General features: G+C 44.4%; 1 long non-coding RNA gene across 1 annotated transcript in view; it reads right to left on the bottom strand.

Annotated features, from left to right (window-relative positions):
• LOC103789345 (uncharacterized) overlaps positions 1–17344 on the bottom strand; it is a 52348-nt gene extending 35004 nt beyond the window's left edge. The window contains exon 1 of the long non-coding RNA XR_615527.5: positions 17218–17344. This is a non-coding gene — a long non-coding RNA (uncharacterized LOC103789345). The remainder of the gene's footprint in view (positions 1–17217) is intronic.
• Positions 17345–19935: the final 2591 nt, after the last annotated feature.

Here is a 19935-nt window from a genome sequence, read left to right as displayed (position 1 = left end):
TTGGGTGAATACACCTGAGGTTGGGAGTTCGACACCAGCCTGACCAACATAGAGAAACCCCGTCTCTACTAAAAATACAAAAAATTAGCTGGGCATGGTGGCACGTACCTATAATCCCAGCTACTCGGGAGGCTGAGGCAGGAGAATCACTTGAACCCAGGAGGCAGAGGTTGCGGTGAGCTGAGATAGTGCCATTGCACTCCAGCCTGGGCAACAAGAGGGAAACTCAGTCTTAAAAAATAATAAATAAATAAAAGATATGGGAACTGATAGCATCAGTTAAGAACTTCTCCAATTTCCACATCCAACTCCTATGAATAACTCACTTGGAAAAGGGCAAGGTCTGTCCAGGTATGACCATGCTTTGCATAAACTCTTAGGCACCAAGCGGCTCTATTTGCAACTAGACAGGATCCAAATCTCAGAAACACTTTAACAAAAGAGTATAGTTAAGGTTTATTAAAAACATACAAAATAGAAAAGTCATTTCACCTTTTGCCTGCATTATGGCTCTGGGAGTGGACTCTCCTGGCCTCAAAGCTTTCTTTCCTACTCTGCGGAAGACACTGAAGACACCTTCCACTTGGCACACCCAGGCCACAGCTCCCTGTCTGCAGCGCTCTGGGAACTGAGTTCCTGTTCATCAGTTGAGCAGAATTATTATAACCAGTGCTATTCCTTACCCTAGCTATGACTCGGTGCCCCAGTTCTGGTCTCCAAGTCCCTGCCTGGATTATCTATGCAGTGCCCAGGCCTGCTGCCTTCCTTGTGGGTTAGCCTGGGGAGGCTGTGCCCTGGACAGCAGGGATGGAGAATACAGAACCTGCTCAGGCTCCTCTTTGGAAAGCTGTTTCTCAGCCATTGCCCATCCTTTCTCCTTTCACTCAGTTTGTCCCATACTTCAAGGTACAGAAGTATCACCTGGGGGTCTTGTTAGACTGCGGGGTCTGGCTTGGCAGGCCTGGGGTGGGGCTTGAGAGTCAGTGTTTCTAACAAAGCCCCAGGGTAGGTTTGGGAAGTCGTTGAAGGCTACGTAGTGTCAAGGATGACGGCCAGAGCGGGCCTGAGAGGCAGCCACCAGCCACTACTATTTTTGCCTGCCCAGAACAGCTTCTGTTTTTTTTCCCATTTATTTTTGTAAGCACAACAATGGGCACATAGCTTGGTTTGCAACAATCAGAGTCCTGCCCAGAAATGAGGTATGGGAGGTGGTGGGAGTGAGGAAGAAGGGGCAGGTGGGAGCAGGCTCTCTTTTCCCTGGGGTTACTCTTCTGAGAGGGTTGCTGGTAGCACATGCAGGAAGTCTATTGTCAGTGATGGAGAATGGGTTGAACCTACAGAGAGAAGGGGAAAGGGGAAAGGTGCAAGGACATCATTTGGGCTCCTGCATCCCGTCATACCTGATGCCAGACGCCCCAGCCTTCCAGTTAGACGAGCCCGTACATTTGCTTTTTCACTTACATTGGGTTAATTCTTTCACTTGCAAATAAAAGAGCCCTGAGTTATATACTGGGTAAGGTAAGCTGCGGTCAAAAACAAGGCATAGAGTGATAGTGGTTCACAGCATGATCGTAAAAGTAATTCCTGGGCAGGCCCAGTGGCTCGCACCTGTAATCCCACCACTTTGGGAGGCTGAGGCGGGTGGATCACTTGAGGTCAGGAGTTCAAGACCAGCCTGGGCAACGTGGTGAAACCCCATCTCTACTAAAAGTACAAAAAATTAGCTGGGTGTGGTGGTAGGTGCCTGTAATTCCAGCTATTTAGGAGGCTGAGGCAGGAGAATCGATTGAACCCGGGAGGCGGAAGTTGCAGTGAGCTGACATCATACCACTGCGCTACAGCCTGGGTGACAGAGCAAGACTCAGTCTCAATAATAATAATAATAATAAATAAGAGCAATTCCTGAAGGCCAGGTCCTGAAATGTTTGAGCAATGACAGTTTTATTGGAATAGTCGCCTAGTCTCTCTCTAGGTACAACGAACAGAAGGATAGCATCCATTTGGAATGGTTTTAAATGATCTAACTTCGTTGTAACAGCTCTTGTGAGCCCAGAGTTCTCTGACATGAGGTTTAAGCAGTGCTGTGCCCTGGACAGCAGGGATGGAGGAGAAAACTGCCGGGGACGTCAAGAGAACACGATGAAGTACCGAGTTCTGAGGGCCTGACCTCCAAGTGCCACGAAAAGTCAACTGGAGTTCCCTCGTCAGGCAGCGTTCGGGTCACACCTTTTCCTGGTGATACGGAAGCATGTCCAGTCGTTTTCAACTGGGTGTGTGGTTATACACGTACAGCTTAAAGCTGACACCAGATCTGGACTCCAGATCAGCTCCATTAACGGCCTGATTTCCAGGCACAGCACTTCATGTCACCCCTGAAACGTCATCGTCCCAGCCCTGTAAGGATTTACTGAGGCCCCAGAATCTGAGCTAACATGCAGGTCTGTGAAAAGCAAAGGACATGCATGCAAGATAGATTGGGACAGCACATACCCGAGTTGCTGGCAAAGAGACAAGCATGTGGTGAGCAAAGAGGGAAGACGAGCTTCCTGCTTCTCTCTGTTACTTCCCCATTTCAGATAACAGCAGCCCACCCTACTGGGCACCCAGGTTCAAAACCTCAGAGCCTTGGGCCTCTTCTTCCTCCTTTTCAGCCTCTGTCTCCTGGACCCAAGCATTTCGCCTACCTCAGCCTCCCGAGTAGCTGCAACCACAGACAGGAGCCACCATGCCCAGCTAATTAGTATTACTATATTTTTTGGCTTTTTTACAGAGACAGGGGTCTCACTATGTTGCCCAGGCTGGTCTCGAACTCCTGAGTCCAAGTGATCCTCCTGCCTCGGCCTTCCAAAGTGCTGAGATTATAGGTGTGAGTCACTGCACCCAGCCAAAACAAAAACAACCATTTTATTATGCTCACAGATTCTGTAGGTCAGGAAAGCACAGCCCCATGATGTCTGTGGCCTCAACTGGGAGAACGGAAAGGTGGGGGGTGACCCGCCAGCTGGGGGAAGACATCATTTACAGGTATGTTCAGAGTCTGCGCTGCCTGTAGGAGACTGATTCTGTCCCAGAGCCAACTCTGACAGTCTCCTTCTCCCCATTCTCTCTGCTGCTGATTTTTTCAGGCCTTCATTATTTCCTACCTGAACCACAGTGGCAAAGGTCTTGTAAGCTATTCTCCTCAAATATATTTTTCATACTCTCACCAGATGCAGTGAAATATTTTGAGGATTCACTATTGACTCACTCACCCCTGCGGCGGAATGTATTTTCCAAAGATATCACATCTCCCATTTTACGTGTTCTCACGACGTGACTTTGACATTCTTCCTGTCAAGAGGTGAAGTCCATGGTTCCCTCCCCTTGAACTTGGAAGGGCTTGAGACCCAGCAGATGTGATGCTATGTGACTTCTTCCAAGATCAGGACCTAAAAAGTGATGCCATTTTGTCTTGGTTCTCTTGAGAAACTTGCCTTCAGGTCATTCGCTGCCATATAAGTACGAAGCCACCATACTATAGGGAAGCCCAGACCACATGGAGATGCATGTGTGGGTGTTCCTACTGTGAGGTCCTAACTGACAGCTGGGAATGTGCGTGAACATACCTCTAAATGATTTCTTACCCCAGCTGGCAGGTCACCCCCCACCTTTCCGTTCTCCCAGTTGAGGCCACAGACATCATGGAGCTGTGCTTTCCTGGCCTACGAATCTATAAACATAATAAAATGGCTGTTTTTGTTTTGGCTGGGTGCAGTGACTCACACCTATAATTTGGAAGGCCAAGGCAGGAGGATCACTTAGACTCAGGAGTTCGACACCAGCCTGGGCACCAGAGTGAGACACCTGTATCTGTAAAAAAGCCACACACGCACAAAAATGAGCTGGGCATGGTGGTGCATGTCTGTGGTTCCAGCTACACAGCAGGCTGAGGTAGGAGAATTGCTTGGATCCAGGAGGTGGAGGGTACAGTGAGCCGGTGAGCCACGATCACACCACTGCACTCAGCCAGCTACTCAGGAGGCTAAGGTGGAGAATTGCTTGGATCCAGGAGGTGGAGGGTACAGTGAGCCGGTGAGCCACGATCACACCACTGCACTCAGCCAGCTACTCAGGAGGCTGAGGTAGGAGAATTGCTTGGATCCAGGAGGCGGAGGGTAAAGTGAGCTGGTGAGCCGCGATCGCACCACTGCACTCAGCCAGCTACTCAGGAGGCTGAGGTAGGAGAATTGCTTGGATCCAGGAGGTGAAGGGTACAGTGAGCCAGTGAGCCACGATCGCACCACTTCACTCAGCCTGGGCAAGAGTGACATCCTGTTTCTTTAAAGAAAAAATTATCTTAAGCTCCGAACTTTGGGGGAAATTTGTTACATGGCCAACAAATAACTGATATTTTATTTTAAAATGCCTTAATTTGTCCACAAAACCTCTGTCAATCATCTAGCTGCAACCTGCAGGAAGCTATTTACAAAAGAGGTGAGGTTTCAGTCCTGTCAGACACTGAAGAGAGGAGCTCGTCTGAGGGCAATCCAGGCATGTCTGTATTTTTTTTTTTCGGTATTTACTATGTGCCAGGCACGTTACAGACTTCATCATATCCAAATCCTCAACATCACGGCCATGAGATTAATTATCTGCCTTAGTAGCTGGAGAAACTGAAGCTCAGAGGGGAAACATAAATTTCCCCCAAGTGGCAAAACAGGAATCCAAACCTGGGGCCCGATGACATCAGAGCCCTCACGGTCCCCACCACGTCTCTCTGAAGAGCGGAGCCAAAGAAAGAGGACGCAGATGAGCGCTCAGCATAACTTTGATGCTCTTACCTTTCCCAGAACATGACTCAGAGAACTTCTCTATTTGAAATGAACTAAAAACAAAGCAGTGTGGTTTGGCTAGAGAAAGCCCCCGGCCACGATGTCGAACAAACCGGGAGTGATTTGTCTCTGTTCTTTTCCATGTGACTGCTGGAGGTTATCCTGGTTTTTATTAGTCCAGACTTCCCCTTTTCAAAAAATAATTCCTTGAAATCTTCTGGGAAATTAACAAGGCTCAATCTGGCTCTGGGCTGGCCACCACACGCCCCGCAGAATGAGGACAGCCTGAGATTTTAACCCTTTGCAGCCACACATGAGCACAGACACACAAAACTACATGTGACTCTATAGTTGTGTTGTTTAACGGGTTGTAAAGAGAATATTCACACTGGGTGAGCTGCTATGTTCAGCTTTATCCTGGAAAAACAATTTGTCTTCTAGATTTGTTCCAATCTAAGAGTTTTACACAATGTGCCGATTTAGTTACAAGTCAGCCTCACAGCCCAGGAATCTTTCATTTAAGAAAGATCAGGATCAAGTTTAGGTAATTTAAATAACTAATTTTTAAAAATATTTCTTAAAGAAAATATATTAAGAATTAGCAATATGAGGCCAGATGTGGTGGCTCACTCCTGTAATCCCAGCGCTTTGGGATGCCGAGGCAGGCTGATCATGAGGTCAGGAGTTTGAGACCAGCCTGGCCAACATGGTGAAACCCCTACTCTACCAAAAAAATACAAAAAATTAGCCAGGTGTCATGGCGGGCGCCTGTAATCACAGCTACTTGGGAGGCTGAGGTAGGAGAATTGCTTGAACCCGGGAGGTGGAGGTTGCAGTGAGCCGAGATCGCGCCACAGCACTCCAGCCTGGGCAACAGAAAGAGACCTTGTTTCAAAAATAAAAAAGAATAAGCAGTATAAAATTACAGGGCCGGGCAGGAGGGCTCACATCTGTAATTGCAGCACTTTGGGAGGCTGGAGTGGGAGCATTACTTGAGACCAGGAGTTTGTGACCTGCTTGGGCAAACAGCCTCTAAGAAAGAGACCCAGCCTCTAAAAGAAAACATAAAATAACTACAACAGCAACTTTAAATTCCAGTTCTATTCCATATTATAGTCAATTACATTAAAAAGTTTTTGATTTTTCTTTTATAATTTTTTTTTTGAGACAGGGTCTCATTTTTTTGTGCCAGGCTAGAGTACAGTGGCACAGTCACAGCTCACTGCAACCCGAAACTCCGGGACTCAGGCAATCCTCCTGCCTCAGCCCTGGGAGCTAGGATTACAGGTGTGCACCACCATGTCCAGCTAATTTTTAAATTTTTGTAGAGATGGGATCTCGCTTTGCTTCCCAGACTGGTCTTGTACTCCTGGCATCAAGCAGTGCTCCTGCTTCAGCCTCCCAAAGCACCGGCATTACAGATGTGAGCTACTGTACCTGGCCCATTTTTCTTCATTTTTACTTTGTATCTAACTGGGAACTTGTGAGATTATTTACAGTATCATAATAATTATTAAAAAGTGGCCAGGTGTAGTGGCTCATGCCTGTAATCCTGGAACTTTGGGAGGCTGAGGTGGGTGGATCACCTGAGCTAAGGAGTTCACGACCAGCCTGGGCAACATGGCAAAACACCATCTCTACTAAGAGTACAAAAATTAGCCAGGTGTGGTGGTGGATGCCTGTAATCCCAGCTACTTGGGAGGCTGAGGCAGGAGAATCACTTGAACCTAGGAGGCGAAGTTTGCAGTGAGCCGAGATCACACCTTGCACTCCAGCCTGGGAGACAAAGTGAGACCCCCATCTCAAAGAAAAAAAAAAGAACTATTAAAAAGTAACAAAATTTAGGCAGATAATTTCTTGTTTTTCGGTATTTCCACGTATGTTTCTGCCAATTAAAACATTTTTCTTTCTGCCAGGTGCAGTGGCTTACATCTGTAATCCCAGCATTTTGGAAGGCTGAGGTGGGAGGATCTCTTGAGCCCAGGAGTTTATGACCAGCCTGGGCAATATAGGGAGACTCCATCTCTACAAAAATAAAAATAAACTGGCCAGGCATGGTGGTGCACACCTACTCAGGAGGCTGAGATGGGAGGATCGTTTGAGCCCAAGAGTTCAAGGCTGCAGTGAGCCTGTGATCACACTCCAGCCTGGGTGTCAGAGAAAGATCCCGTCTCAAAAAAGAAAAACAAATTGTTTTTCTCTGGGAAGTTTAGTGAAAGGGGACAGGGGAGAGAACAGGCCCCCTCCCTCCACGTACTCTCCTCCAGCAGCGTTCTTACAATGAAGGACGGTCTTCGCAGCAGACACCCTCTTATGCTCTCCTGTTCCTTTCCTAGGCAGAGGTCCTGGCGATACAGCTCCGAACATCCCTTTGGGAGCTCAGAGTGGAAGTGGGAGCCCTTTATTTTTGCCCAGCCCCAGCATCAAGGCTATCCTCAGAACTACCTGAAACAGAAGCTGCATGTTTACTGCAGGACAGAGGACATGGAGATCTTCAAAAGGAAGACAGAATCCTGGTGAGGCCAGTGCTGGGACTTCACGCTTTGTCTCACACCCCTTGGCTGCAAAGACATAGCACTGTCAGGTAAGAAACAAATCCAAAGCAAAATAACTGGGCTCAGAATAATGACCTCTGTTATAAAAACAAAAAGCGGAGAGCAGCAGCTGAAACTACCGTCCTCTAGGAAGGGACAGCCTAGAATTTGCATCCTGCAAAGTGGGGGAATTACTAGAGCTCCACAGGAGAGGGGAACTGGAATAATTTTCACTGAAAGTAGGAACTCAGATGGGTCATGAAAGAAATTGAAAAATTAAGGTGCTGACACAATAGCGCCTGGGGCTTCAGCTTTATAACCTACAGAAAGCAAGGCTCTGTGGCAAAGAACCCAAATCAAATGTAGTGTCTGTGGATACAGTAGCCCTAATGTCACTAGGGTAGGTGGGTTGGCTAAATTTATATGTCAACTTGACTGAGCTAAAGGATACCCAGGTAGCCGGTAACCCATCGTTTCAAGGTGTGTCTGTGAGGGCGTTTCTGGAAGACATGAGCTTTGGAGTAAGTAGACTGAGTGGGAAGATCTCCCTTACCCATGTGGGTGGACAACATTTAATCCAGTGAAGGCCCACATAGAACAAAAAGGCAGAGGAAGGGGTGGATTTGCTCACACTTTTTGAGCTGGGTCATCCATCTTCTCTTGCTCTCAAACATCAGAGGTCCTGGTTCTCAGGCCTTTGCACTGAAAACCGGTTACACTCCCAGCTTTCCTGGTTCTCCAGTTTGCAGGCAACAGCTCATGGGATTTCTTGGCCTTCATAATTGCATGAGCCAATTCCCACAACAAATCCATGTGAATATCATACGGATCATAAGGGTTCTTTTTCCCTGCCTACTATGGGAGGAGAGCCCTGAAGTAGGAGACATGACCCAGGATTAGAGACCTGGATGCAACAACTCTAAGCAGCTGTGAATCGCTGGGAAGGAGAGGGAATCAGGGGGAGTGGGTGAGGTGGAGAGAGAGAGAAAACAAACCCAAATCTCCCACCCACAATCTGCGCACAAACCCAAATCCCCAAACATAAAGAAATCTAATGAGAATGAAATTAAGACCCTGAATGTGAATTGATTTCTGATTAAATCAATTTTATGGAACAGCCTAGAAAAGATTTTTTTAGAAAAGAATGTTTATAATGAACAAAGATATAAATGAAATAATAACTTTCATTTTAAGATGCCAAGAAAATGTAGAGAGGGAAAAAAACGGAAGAACAGTTATATGTGAATAAGAATCAACTACAAGGCTTGAAATATAAAAATAGATTCCTTTTTAAAAATTCAGTATAGGGCCAGGCATGGTGGGTCACACCTGTAATCCCTGCACTTTGGGAAGCCAAGGCAGCAGGATCACCGGAGGTCAGGAGTTCGAGACCAGTCTGACCAACACGGTGAAACCCCATCTCTACTAAAAGTATAAAATTAGCCAGGCATGGTGGTTCATGCTTGTAGTCCCAGCTACTTGGGAAGCTGAGGCCGGAGAGTCGCTTGAACCCAGGAGGTGGAGGTTGCACCTCCTGGTGGAGTCAAGATGGCGCCACTGCACTGCAATCTGGGCAACAAGAATGAAAGACCATCTAAAAAAAAAAAAAATTCAGTATATGAGATCAATCTAAACTGGACACAATCAAATAAAGAATATATTAATTAGAAGGGAATACTAAAGAATTCTTCCAGAATTCTTCAGCATAGGAAAAAAAAAAGGAAGCCCAGCACAATGACTAATGCTTGTAATCCCAGTACTTTGGGATGCTGAGTCCAGGGGTTCAAGACCAGCCTGGGCAACATAGCAAGGCCCTGTCTCTTAAAAAAAAGAAAATGTAACTATATGTGTGTGTATACATATACATATATCTGATATTGAATACATATAATACATATCTATACATACAAGCAGTTAAGAAATACAGAGACTAGATTAAGAAATTCCTTTACTAGATTCATTAACTGGAATTCCAAAAATAAGTGAATGTTGGGAATGACAGAGAAGTAATATTTGTAAATAATAATAATTAATGATTTTCCATTATTGAAGAAAGACATGAAATTCTAAAGAAAAATGTTCTCAGCTCTCTAGTATAAATCCACATCTGGACTCATCGTAGTGAAACTATAGAACTACACAGATAAAGAAAAAATCCTGTAAGCTGCAAGAGAGAAGTGATGGATTATTTGCAATGAAATAACAATTAGATATTTAGCAAATTTTATATCATCCCCAATGGAGGACAAAAGACAATGGAGTAATAGCTTCAAAATGCTGAGGAAAAATAACTATCAACCTGGAATTTTATATTGAGTTAAACTAGCATTTAACAGTGAGAGTGATATAAAAATGTTCACAGATATACAAAGAGTAAGGTTGCTTCCACCCCTACAGACTCTCACTGTAAGATGGCCCTTAGCAAGGTTGGGGGAGGGGGACAACTAAACCCATACAGAAATTGTGGTATGCAAGGGAAAAAAGGATGAGTGTGAAAGTTGATAGAATATCAATTATAATTAACTACAGAGTAAAATACAAATACAGTATTTTTATTTAGAAAGCAGAGCTAAAGTTGTTTACATTTATAGCAAAAAGGAGGCAGGTGCGATTATGATCAATGGAGAGTTGAAGAATTTCAAACCGACGAAGGCCGAAGTGGTGAAGTGAAGGTCTTGAGGTAGGAATGATCGGGAGTGGGGAGTCAATGTCCCACAAAGAATCGGAAGGGAAGAAATAGCCAGAGATGCTTAAAGAAAAACACTGGAGACGATAAGTCACAATATATCACACATAGGAAATCTGATTAAATTCAACAAAAGCAAAGATTATCAGATTAGAATTTTATAGCTAAATATAAAAGATTCAATCTGTCAGGAAGATGTAATAATTCTAAATTTGTACATAGCTTATAACATAGACCAAAAATATATGAAGCAAAAACTGACTTAACCAAAGGAGAAACAGTCAAATCCAAAATCATAGGGAGAGATATTAACTCTCTCAGTAGCTAATAAAGAAGACCTAAAGAGTTGGTAACAATATAAAAAAATTGAACAATATGATTAACAAACTTATCACGCTGATTAACACATTTAGAACACTATACCCCACAACTAAATAATAGTCATTCTTTTTAACCTGTGCCCTCTACAATACTGACCATATGGCAAGTCTTACCAATTTTGAAAAATATCACAATCATATAGAGTATATTATCTTACTACAGTAAAATTAAACCAGAAATCAATCACATGAATGCTAAAAAAATCCCTATATGTATATTTAGAAATTAAATAATACACTGCTATATTATTTAAGAGCCAAAGAAGAAATCACAAGAAAAATGAGAAAGTATTTAGAAATTATGTTAAACATTACATATCAAAACTTAGGGAAGTCTGCTAAAGTAATGCTTAAAGGAAAAATTTTAGTTTTAAATGCGTATGATTAGAAAGGAAGGAAGATTGAAAATCAGTGTTTCAAGCATCTGTCTCAAGAAGATAGGGGGGAAATGGCAAATTAAACCAAAGAAAGTAAAATGAAGAAAATGAAAATATAAAAACAGAGGTTAATAAAATAGAAAGCAAACATATTAATATAAGAGAGAATAAACAAATCCAAGTGCTGGTTATTGGAAAAGGCTAATAAAATTAATAAACCCACAGTAAGAGTAATAAAGAAAAAAAGAGAGAAGGGCAAGTGAAAACACTGGAAATGAAAAGGAAGACATAACTCTATATCCTCACCTATTAAAAAGATAACATGCTTTATAACAATTAACTAGAAAACTAGATTAAATAACCACTTGGAGAAAAAAAAACATCATTTACTAAATGGACACAAAAAGAGAGACAATCTAGTCTTACAGCTATTAAAGTGAATCTCAAATAGAAAATCTTCTCGTGCCTTCAGGAGTAAATTCTTTTCAACATTTAAGGAAGAAATAGTACCAATCTTACACAACTATTTGAGAAAATGGAAAAGGAGAGACTACTTCCCAACCCACTGTTTAAGAGTAAACAGGTTCATTACAAGAAGAAGATTATAGGGTAACTCTCTCATAAATACAAAAGAAAGAGAGAGAAAAAGGGAGAAGAAAGGGAGGAGGGGAGGGAGAAAGGGAAGGAGGAGGGAGGGAGGAAGGAAGGAAGGGAGAAAGAAAGGGGAAAAGGGGAAGGGAAGGGGGAGGGAGGGAAGAAACAAGGCAGGAAGAGAGGAAAGAAGGAAGGGAGGGAAAAAGGGAAAAAAGGCAGGAAAAAGTGTGGCAGGCAAAGTCAAGCCAATCAACATAATAAAATATAATAAGGATAGAACATCATGTCATTCATAGTGGGGTTTATTCTAAGAATGCAAGGTTGGTTTAATATTCACACGTATGAAATGGTAATGTATGAGTTTAATTTCTTGCCTTCATTGAATTCCTGCCATAGAATGTCTCTGTTCTTAGTAAATAATTAGGGGTAAAAGGACATACTATCTCCAATTTAGCCTAAAATGGTACCAAAAATAAGCAACATGCTCCTATATATGTGTATAAGGAAAGAATGATAAAGCAAATGAGGCAAAAAGTGAACAACTGGTAAATCTGGGTAATGAGAGCTTCTTGTACAAATGTTCAATTTTAAATTATCCAAAAAAAATTGTGTAAATCACCTTGTAGACAAAATAGAAAAGAAACATCATATGATCGTTTCAATAAATGCGGAGAATAGTTTGATGAAATTCAACATCTATTCATGACATAAATTCTTGGCAACCTAGAACTAGAAAGACACTACCTAAAACTGATGAAGGACATCTATATAAAACTTACAGAAAACATCATACTTAATGTGAAAATGTTGATTTTCTCTGAGATAAGAACGAGATAATGATGCTACTGCCACAACTTATATTCAACAAAAAACAAACCTACCCAAGAGAAACAAACAAAATGCCTCCTCACGGCAGGCTTCTTACTTACCCACCAAAGAAAGATGAAGCTAAACTTAGGTAGTCTTTGCTAGTCTGACATTAGATGGGCCATAACCTCTCTACAAGGGTGAAGTGGGTCAAGGGAAGGAAGTGTGCTTGGGGAAAATCCTTCCAGATAGAAACCAAGATCAAAGAACAAGGTTCTCCTCTAACAATGTTCAAGGCCCTTTAAAGGAAATTACAAAATATCATCAGAAGGCGTAAAAGAAATCCTGAATAAATGGACTACATTCCTGAATGAGAAGACTACGTATCTTCCCATTCTACACGAAGATGCCGATTCTTCAGAAACTCTCCACAGTTCTTTAAATCTGATGACTTCAGATAAAACGTGACATGCTGATCCAAGAAAAAAAATATGTATGTGAGAGAAAAGGCTAAAAAAAGCTAAAGTCCATTTGACAGCAAAGAACAAGGGGCCAGGGCATAGTGGCTCACACCTGTAATCCCAGCACATTGGGAGGCTGAGACAGGAGGATTCCTTGAGCTCAGGAGTTCAAGACCAGCCTGGGCAACATAGCAAGACCCCATCTCAAAAAAATTATCAGTGAAACTTTAAAAAAGGGAACAACCTAGAATATAGAAATAACTCAAAATTCAACCATGAAAGGACAGATAATCCAAGTAAATAATGGGAAACACTTGAACAGGCATTTCACAGAAGACCTACAGACAGCATGTGAGCATGTGAAGGGACTTTAGGCTTCCTTACCTGTGAGGAAAAGGCATGTTGGAACCACAATGGGATATTTCTGCACACCTGTGGCAGTGACTTCTTAAAAAATATGGTGGCAACCCACTCGTTGACGAGGCTGTGGAAAAACTGGCTCACTCATACCCTGGCATATCCCACGCTCTGTGTTTTTGCCATCCCCACGTGCTAAGGGGGCCTCTCCTTGCCATTTTGTACATTTCCCTGATGACTAGTGAGGTTTGGCATCTCTCGTGTCAAGGGCCATTTTGCTTTTTGTCTTTAGTAAAATGCCTTCCATCCATTTTCTTGTTAGGTCATCCATCTCTTTCTCCTTGATTTGTAGGATTTTTGTTTGTTTTTACTAAACACTGGATGAGTCCTTATCTTTTCCCACTCTGTGAGTTGCCTTTTTACTCCTATGTGTGTATTTTTAAAAAACAACCAGAAAAGGCTGTTCTCACAAGCTTGTACATTCATAGAGTATCTCCGAAGGACACACAAGAAACTGGGACTGCGGGCTGCTCCCGAGGAGGGAAGTGAAGCACGTGGGACGTGTGGGAGATACACTTTTCTCTGTGTTCTTTTGCATACTTTTTTTTCGCAAATCATCATGTGCACATGCGTATGTCTTACACTTTGAGACAAAGGAAAGGCACCAGGCAGCCATAATTGAGTAGGTGCTAACTTTTTCTCTAATTGTATTTGCAATAGTTGTAGTGGCAAGGGAAAGGCTAAGTTTCCCTGCCCTGGCCAGTACCTTTAATCTTCTAGTCCTCTCAGTTCAGGGAACGCGTCCACTGGCTTCCTAACCGTGGAGCAGTAGCGTGGTAGCAACAAGAGCAACTTCTCCAGGCAGAAGACCTGGGTTGACAGCCAGCCCCTCCACCATCTCTTGTACAGACTCAGCAGAGTTACCCGGACTTTCTGTGCTTCTGGTGAGGAACACAGCAATTCCTACTGTGGTCAGCAGCCTCAACAGTGTCCCTCGATGGTCCCTGCCTCCTGTGGCAGAGATGATGACCTCATTTCCAAGATAGGGTGACAACAGACTGTGGCTTCCTTCCTAGCACACGTTCCCTTGTTCGCTTGCTGTGAAGGGAGTCAGGTCCCATGTTGCAAGCCACCCAGTGGAGAGTCCCACATAGCAAGAACTAACGTCTCCAGCCAGCAGCCAGTGAGGAAGTGAATCCTGCCAACGAATCCTAACAGCCAGTGAGTAAGCTGGGTAATGGATCCTGCCCCAGCCCAGCCTTAAGATGGCTCCATCCCAGGATCATCTTTGATTGCAGCCTGGCGGGAGACCCTGAGCCAGAAGGACCCAGCTAAGCCAGGCCCAGATTCCTGAGCCACAGGGACCTTGAGATGCTTTAAACCTACAGCAACAACAACACAACAGAACGACTAGGCAGTTTCTTTGCTGAAAAATGGATCGTCCAGCTGTCCAAAGCAAGGGGTCAGACCGACCAATGGATTATGTAGAACCCCTTCCAGTGCGGGGACACCATGAAGTTCTCAAAATAAAACAGTAAATCCTTGATATTTAAACCAAGTGTTCAAGGCAACTGGTGATTTGGTGGATTTAACTTCCTGGTTAACTAGACGAATCTCTCTGATGGGATCTCAGAGCTTCGTTGTACCTCACAGATCATTACACACATAAGGAAGCTGAAGCTGAGAATAATTACCTTCTGCAAGTCGTGAGGCTTTCTCATGGCAAACCCTCGCGCTGTGCCCGCCACGCAGGAGAAGCTCAATAAATAACTGTTCAAAGAAGGAAGGAAGGGAGAACAGGTGGCAGGGAGAAGGGAAGGGAGTCTTTGCCTCTCTATTGGTGAAACTTCTTAAATTCTTGGCTGCGGCTCAAGGAAAGCTTGGACTCGTAGTCAGGAGGCTTGAATTCAAGTTCCAGCCCCACACTTAGATGTGTAGCCTGGGCAACCCCTTAACCTCCTACTGCCCACCTTACACCTTACCTGCCCAGGTATAAAATGGGAAAAAAATATTTCCATGTCCTAGCATCTCAGTGAGATTCAAATGAGATTACACGTGGGAAAGCACATTCTACATTGTACACACATTTTGCTCTCCTTATTTCTAAAATGTGTTGTCCACTGCACTATCTTAAAAAACAAACTACAAAAACATCTGGACCAGGTGCAGTGGCTCATGCCAGTAATCCCAGCACTTTAGGAGGCCAAAGGGAGCAGATTGCTTGAGCCCAGGAGTTCAAGACCAGCTAGTGGCACATGCCTGTAGCCCCCGCTGCTCAGGAGGCTTAGATGAGAGGATTGATTGAGCCCTGGAGTTCAAGGCTGCAGTGAGCCGAGATCACACCACTGCACTCCAGCCTGGGCAACAGAGCAAGACCTTGTCTCAAAAAAAGAAAAAGAAAAAAAATAAAAACCCAGCACACAGGAGAGGATTGCTATTTGGAAAACTGGCTGCTTGGGGAAAAGAAATCTAACGGCATCTTCATCTAACACCATTGACTGACACAACTTTTAAAGATTTTCCAAGTCATGTGTAAATTACAGTACATGAACACTGTACATCTTAAGAAGAATAAGGCGAAGCTATGTGCGCTAGCATGAAAAGATCTCCAAAAGCTAGTGTCCCATGAAGAAAACCAAGCTGTTGAATGACATGTACTGTGTGCATGCATATTTTCTTATGGAAAAACAAATGCCACATACATGTCTCTACACAAAGCACACACACATATGCCTCAAATGGAAAGTCTGAAGAATTCATCCATCAGTTGTTAACAGTAGTTGTCTCCGGGAAAGGTGGGACAATTGTGTGTGAATGTTGTGTTTTTATTTCTCATGATGACTCACACACACACGTTTCTTAAAGTTTTTAATGTGTATAAATTAATTTCAAGTTTTGAAAACAAAAATATGTTAAACATATATAATAAAGCCATTAAAAGTTGTATATAAATACTTGATCTCCTCCACATGAGAAAGAAAAAACTTTGTAAGCATAAAAACAATGTGAAAAAAAATTATGAAATGAAATATTTCTCTGATCAGACAGAGTGGCTCATGCCTGTAATCCCAGCACTTTGGGAGGCCGAGGTGGGTGAATCACTTGAGGTCAGGAGTTCAAGATCAGTGTGGCCAACATGGTGAAACCCCATCTCTACTAAAAATACAAAAATTAGCTGGGCGTGGTGGTGCCCACCTGTAAGCAGGAGAATCACTTGAATCTGGGAGGCGGAGGTTGCAGTGAGCAAAGATCATGCCACTGCACTCCAGCTGGGTGACAGAGCAAGACTCCATCTCAAAAATAGAAAATATTTCTAGAATGAATTATAGTAATTGCCCTGATGTCAAAAAAAAAATTTTACAAGTAAAGGAAAACGCTTAGCCTGGTGTGGTGGTGCACTCGTGGTCTCAGCTACTTAGGAGGCTGAGATGGGAGGATCACTTGAGCCCACGAGGTTTAGGCTGCTGATGGGATCTTAGAGCTTCATTGTACCTCACAGATCCATGTTTGTGCCACTGCATTCCAGCCTGGGCAGCAGAGAAAGGCCTCATCTCTATTAAAATCAAAAGAATTAGCCGGGCATGTCTGTGGGTGTCTGTACTCCCAGCTAGTTGGGAGGCTGAGACGGAAAGAGCACTTGTGCCCAGGAGTTCGGGGCTGCAGTGAGCTCTGATTGCACCCCTACACTCCAACCTGGGTAGCAGGGTGATGTCCTCTCTCAAAAAGAAGAAAAAAAAAAACAGTTAGCAAAAACCGGAAAATAATTTAGCACCAAATATGACAAGGAAGCAAATCCTTTATATTCTAAAGGATTACCATGAAGAAAAACAACGCAAGCCCTGACCCATGAGCCCCAGACACCAACGTGTCGCACACATTTGAAATGATCGTCCCATGTTCTCATTTTACCGACCAGAAACCGGACGTGAGGCTGGAGAGTCACATGCCCCAAGTAAACCAGCTGCACACCCTTAGCTCGCCTCCTGAGACCGGAGAGTAGAAACCAGCCTCTCACCGCCCACCCCCTCCGTCACCTCCCCTGAAATCCTCACACCCTGCGTCTTCCCTGGATCTTGGCAGAGCCCAAATTCCTATCCTGTTTGAAATTCTTTCTGCTATCTCAGATTTCTCTTTGGGGATGAATTGAGGTCTACCTCCAAAAAGGAGAAGTCCAGGTACTAAAAAAGAGTCTCCAGAGTTTGCCACATACCTGGTGGCCTCTGGATCCGTGGAAAGCTCAGTCCTTCTTACATTTTATCTCAGATGATTTCACTACCCTTCCAGCATCGCAGGGAGGACCCGCGGCGTGTCACCGGCTGCTCTCTCTTCCTCTAACTGGAAGGGGTGTCGGGGATTGCCTGGTTCAGCCCCAGAAGGAAACTGAAACTGGGAGGAGGGAAACAGCTTCTCCAAAGTCACATGGACAGGTGCTATCATTCCCAGCCACCCAAATGACAGGGCGCTGCCCGAAGACCCTGTGTTCATCCCAGAACGGCTGCATTGGACATGGATTTTGAGAGAGAATCAGTCTCTGAGGTTCTAGGTGATGCTTTTATTTCTGTGAGGCACTTTCCTGTGCCCACCCAGAGCACACGGCAGGGACTCTATGAGGAAGTATGAGCTCTCTCCCCAGGCCCGACACACAGCCTGGCAGCCCTGCTTCCCGTGGGCACCCCCACCCCTGCCCCAGCACTGACTGGGCATTGGAGGACTCCTAAAACACCCCAGCACCTCTCCTAACGTCACACAGAAGCGGGGAAGTCCTGCACCTAACAAGTCAAATCTGGTGGTGAGGCTGATTTGGGACAGGGTTAGATAGTTATTTTTAAAGAGAATATTAGATTAAAATGTACAGCTACAAGATCTTGTTGGCCACGCACAGTGGCTCATGCCTGTACTCCCAGCACTTTGGGAGGCTAAGGCCAGCGGATCACTTGAGATCAAGAGTTCAAGACCAGCCTGGCCAACATGGTGAAACCCCATCTCTACTAAAAATACAGAAATTTAGCCCAGCGTGGTGATGCATTTCTGTAATCCCAGATACTCAGGAGGGTGACGCAAGAGGCTTGCCTGAACCCAGAAGGCAGGGTTGCAGTGAGCTGAGGTCATACCACTGTACTCCAGCCTGGGCAACAGGGCAAGACTCCATCTAAAAAAAAAAATTTTTTTTTTAAATCGAATCATCCCTTCGGTTACTTATACTTACTTTAACATTCAAAAACATCAGGCTCCTAGCGAGGGTGTGGGAATTAAGTGTGGACAGATGATTAGTATGCCACCCTTGCCTCTGGAGCAGGTGATGACTCGTAAGAATGAAATGCTCAGTGTAGGGCAGGGAGGAAGCATGCATTAGAGCCAGACAGAACTAGACAGAGTTCTAGACAGTGCTCTGCTGCTTCCTAGAATAAGCCTTGAGCACATGATTAATCTCTCAGTATTTATCTGTGAAGTTAGCATAATAACGAAAATCTCTCCCGATCCTGCAAGGGGTCAACGGTGTAGCACCGTGCTTGGCATAACACAGTGTTGGGCACGTATCAGAAGTTAAGATTCCAGTCTCCAACCCTCTCCTTCAGTTTCTTCATCTCTAAAGTTTGTTACTGTGTTGGCTTTACCTACCTATGGCTATGGGCTGAATGTGTGTGTGGCCCCCAAATTCATACGCTGAAGCTGGAATCTCCAATGCGAGAGTATTTAGAGGTGGGGCTTTTGGGGGCTGGTCAGGTCATAGGGTTGGAGCCCTGATGAACGGAATTAGTGCCCTTATGAGAACAGACACAAGAGCACTCAGTCTCTCTCGCACTCACTCTGTCACTGCCACTGGAAGAGACAGTGAGAAAAAGCCACCTGCCAACCAGGAAGGGAACCCTTGCCAGACCCTGGATCTGCCCACTCCTTAATCTCAGAATTCCCCACCTCCCGTCTTCAGAACAAAATTGAAACCACCCAGCCTGTTAAGAAGCCCAACCCAAGACATTATCTCACAGACTCCGAAGAGCACCTTACAAATGCATTTCCTCCTAAGGACTGTCACGTTCCTGATTGAAATAATTCATTCTCTTTCTTAAGGCGATGGATAGGACTGGGAATGTGAGTGGACTCTGTAAGGATGAATGATACACCTTTGCTTAGATCTGCAATATGCTGGAAAATGTTAAGTCAAAGACCAAGTCCTCCTTTGCAGATGTAGCAAGCTGACCCTAGGGCCAAATCTGTTTCCCGCCTGCCTGTTTTTCTCTTACCCTGGGACGCCGCCATGCTTGTTCACGTATGCATTCCCTAGGGCTGCCTGTGCACTGAAACCCCAAACTGAATAGTTGTGACAGAGCCCGTGTGGCCGGCAAAGCCTCCGGTATTGACTACTCGGCCCTCTCCAGAAAAAGTTTGCAACCCCTGATTTATTGAATAAATTTGAGTCTTCTATAATAAGCGTCCATAAATCTGAGACCGAATGCTGGAAATTGAACCTTTTTTTTTTTTTTTTGGAGACAGAGTGTTGCTCTGTTGCCCAGGCTGGAGTGCAGTGGCGCGATCTTGGCTCACTGCAACCTCTGCCTCCCAGGTTCAAGCAATTCTCCTGCCTCAGCCTCCTGAGGAGCTGGGACTACAGGCATGTGCCACCACACCCAGCTAATTTTTTGTATTTTTAGTAGAGACAGGGTTTCACCTTGTTAGCCAGGATGGTCTTGATCTCCTGACCTCATGATTCCCTCGCCTCGGCCTCCGAAAATGCTGGGATTACAGGCGTGAGCCACCTCGCCTGGCCAAACTTTTTAACTGTAGGGTCAGCTAAGGCTTACGAAGCCCAGTGGTTGGAAATTAAGACCCAAATGAATCTGAAGGCTAGGAACAAGAGGCTTCTGCCTCATCACTATGCAGTTCTGAAGCAAAGTGTAGATGAAAATAAGGCTTGAAAAGAAAAAACAGC

This window comes from Callithrix jacchus, chromosome 19 (genome assembly GCF_049354715.1).
Source record: "Callithrix jacchus isolate 240 chromosome 19, calJac240_pri, whole genome shotgun sequence".
Taxonomy (NCBI): domain Eukaryota; kingdom Metazoa; phylum Chordata; class Mammalia; order Primates; family Cebidae; genus Callithrix; species Callithrix jacchus.
The sequence above is the reverse complement of the archived record's forward strand: the minus strand, read 5'-3'. Positions and strand labels throughout refer to the sequence as shown.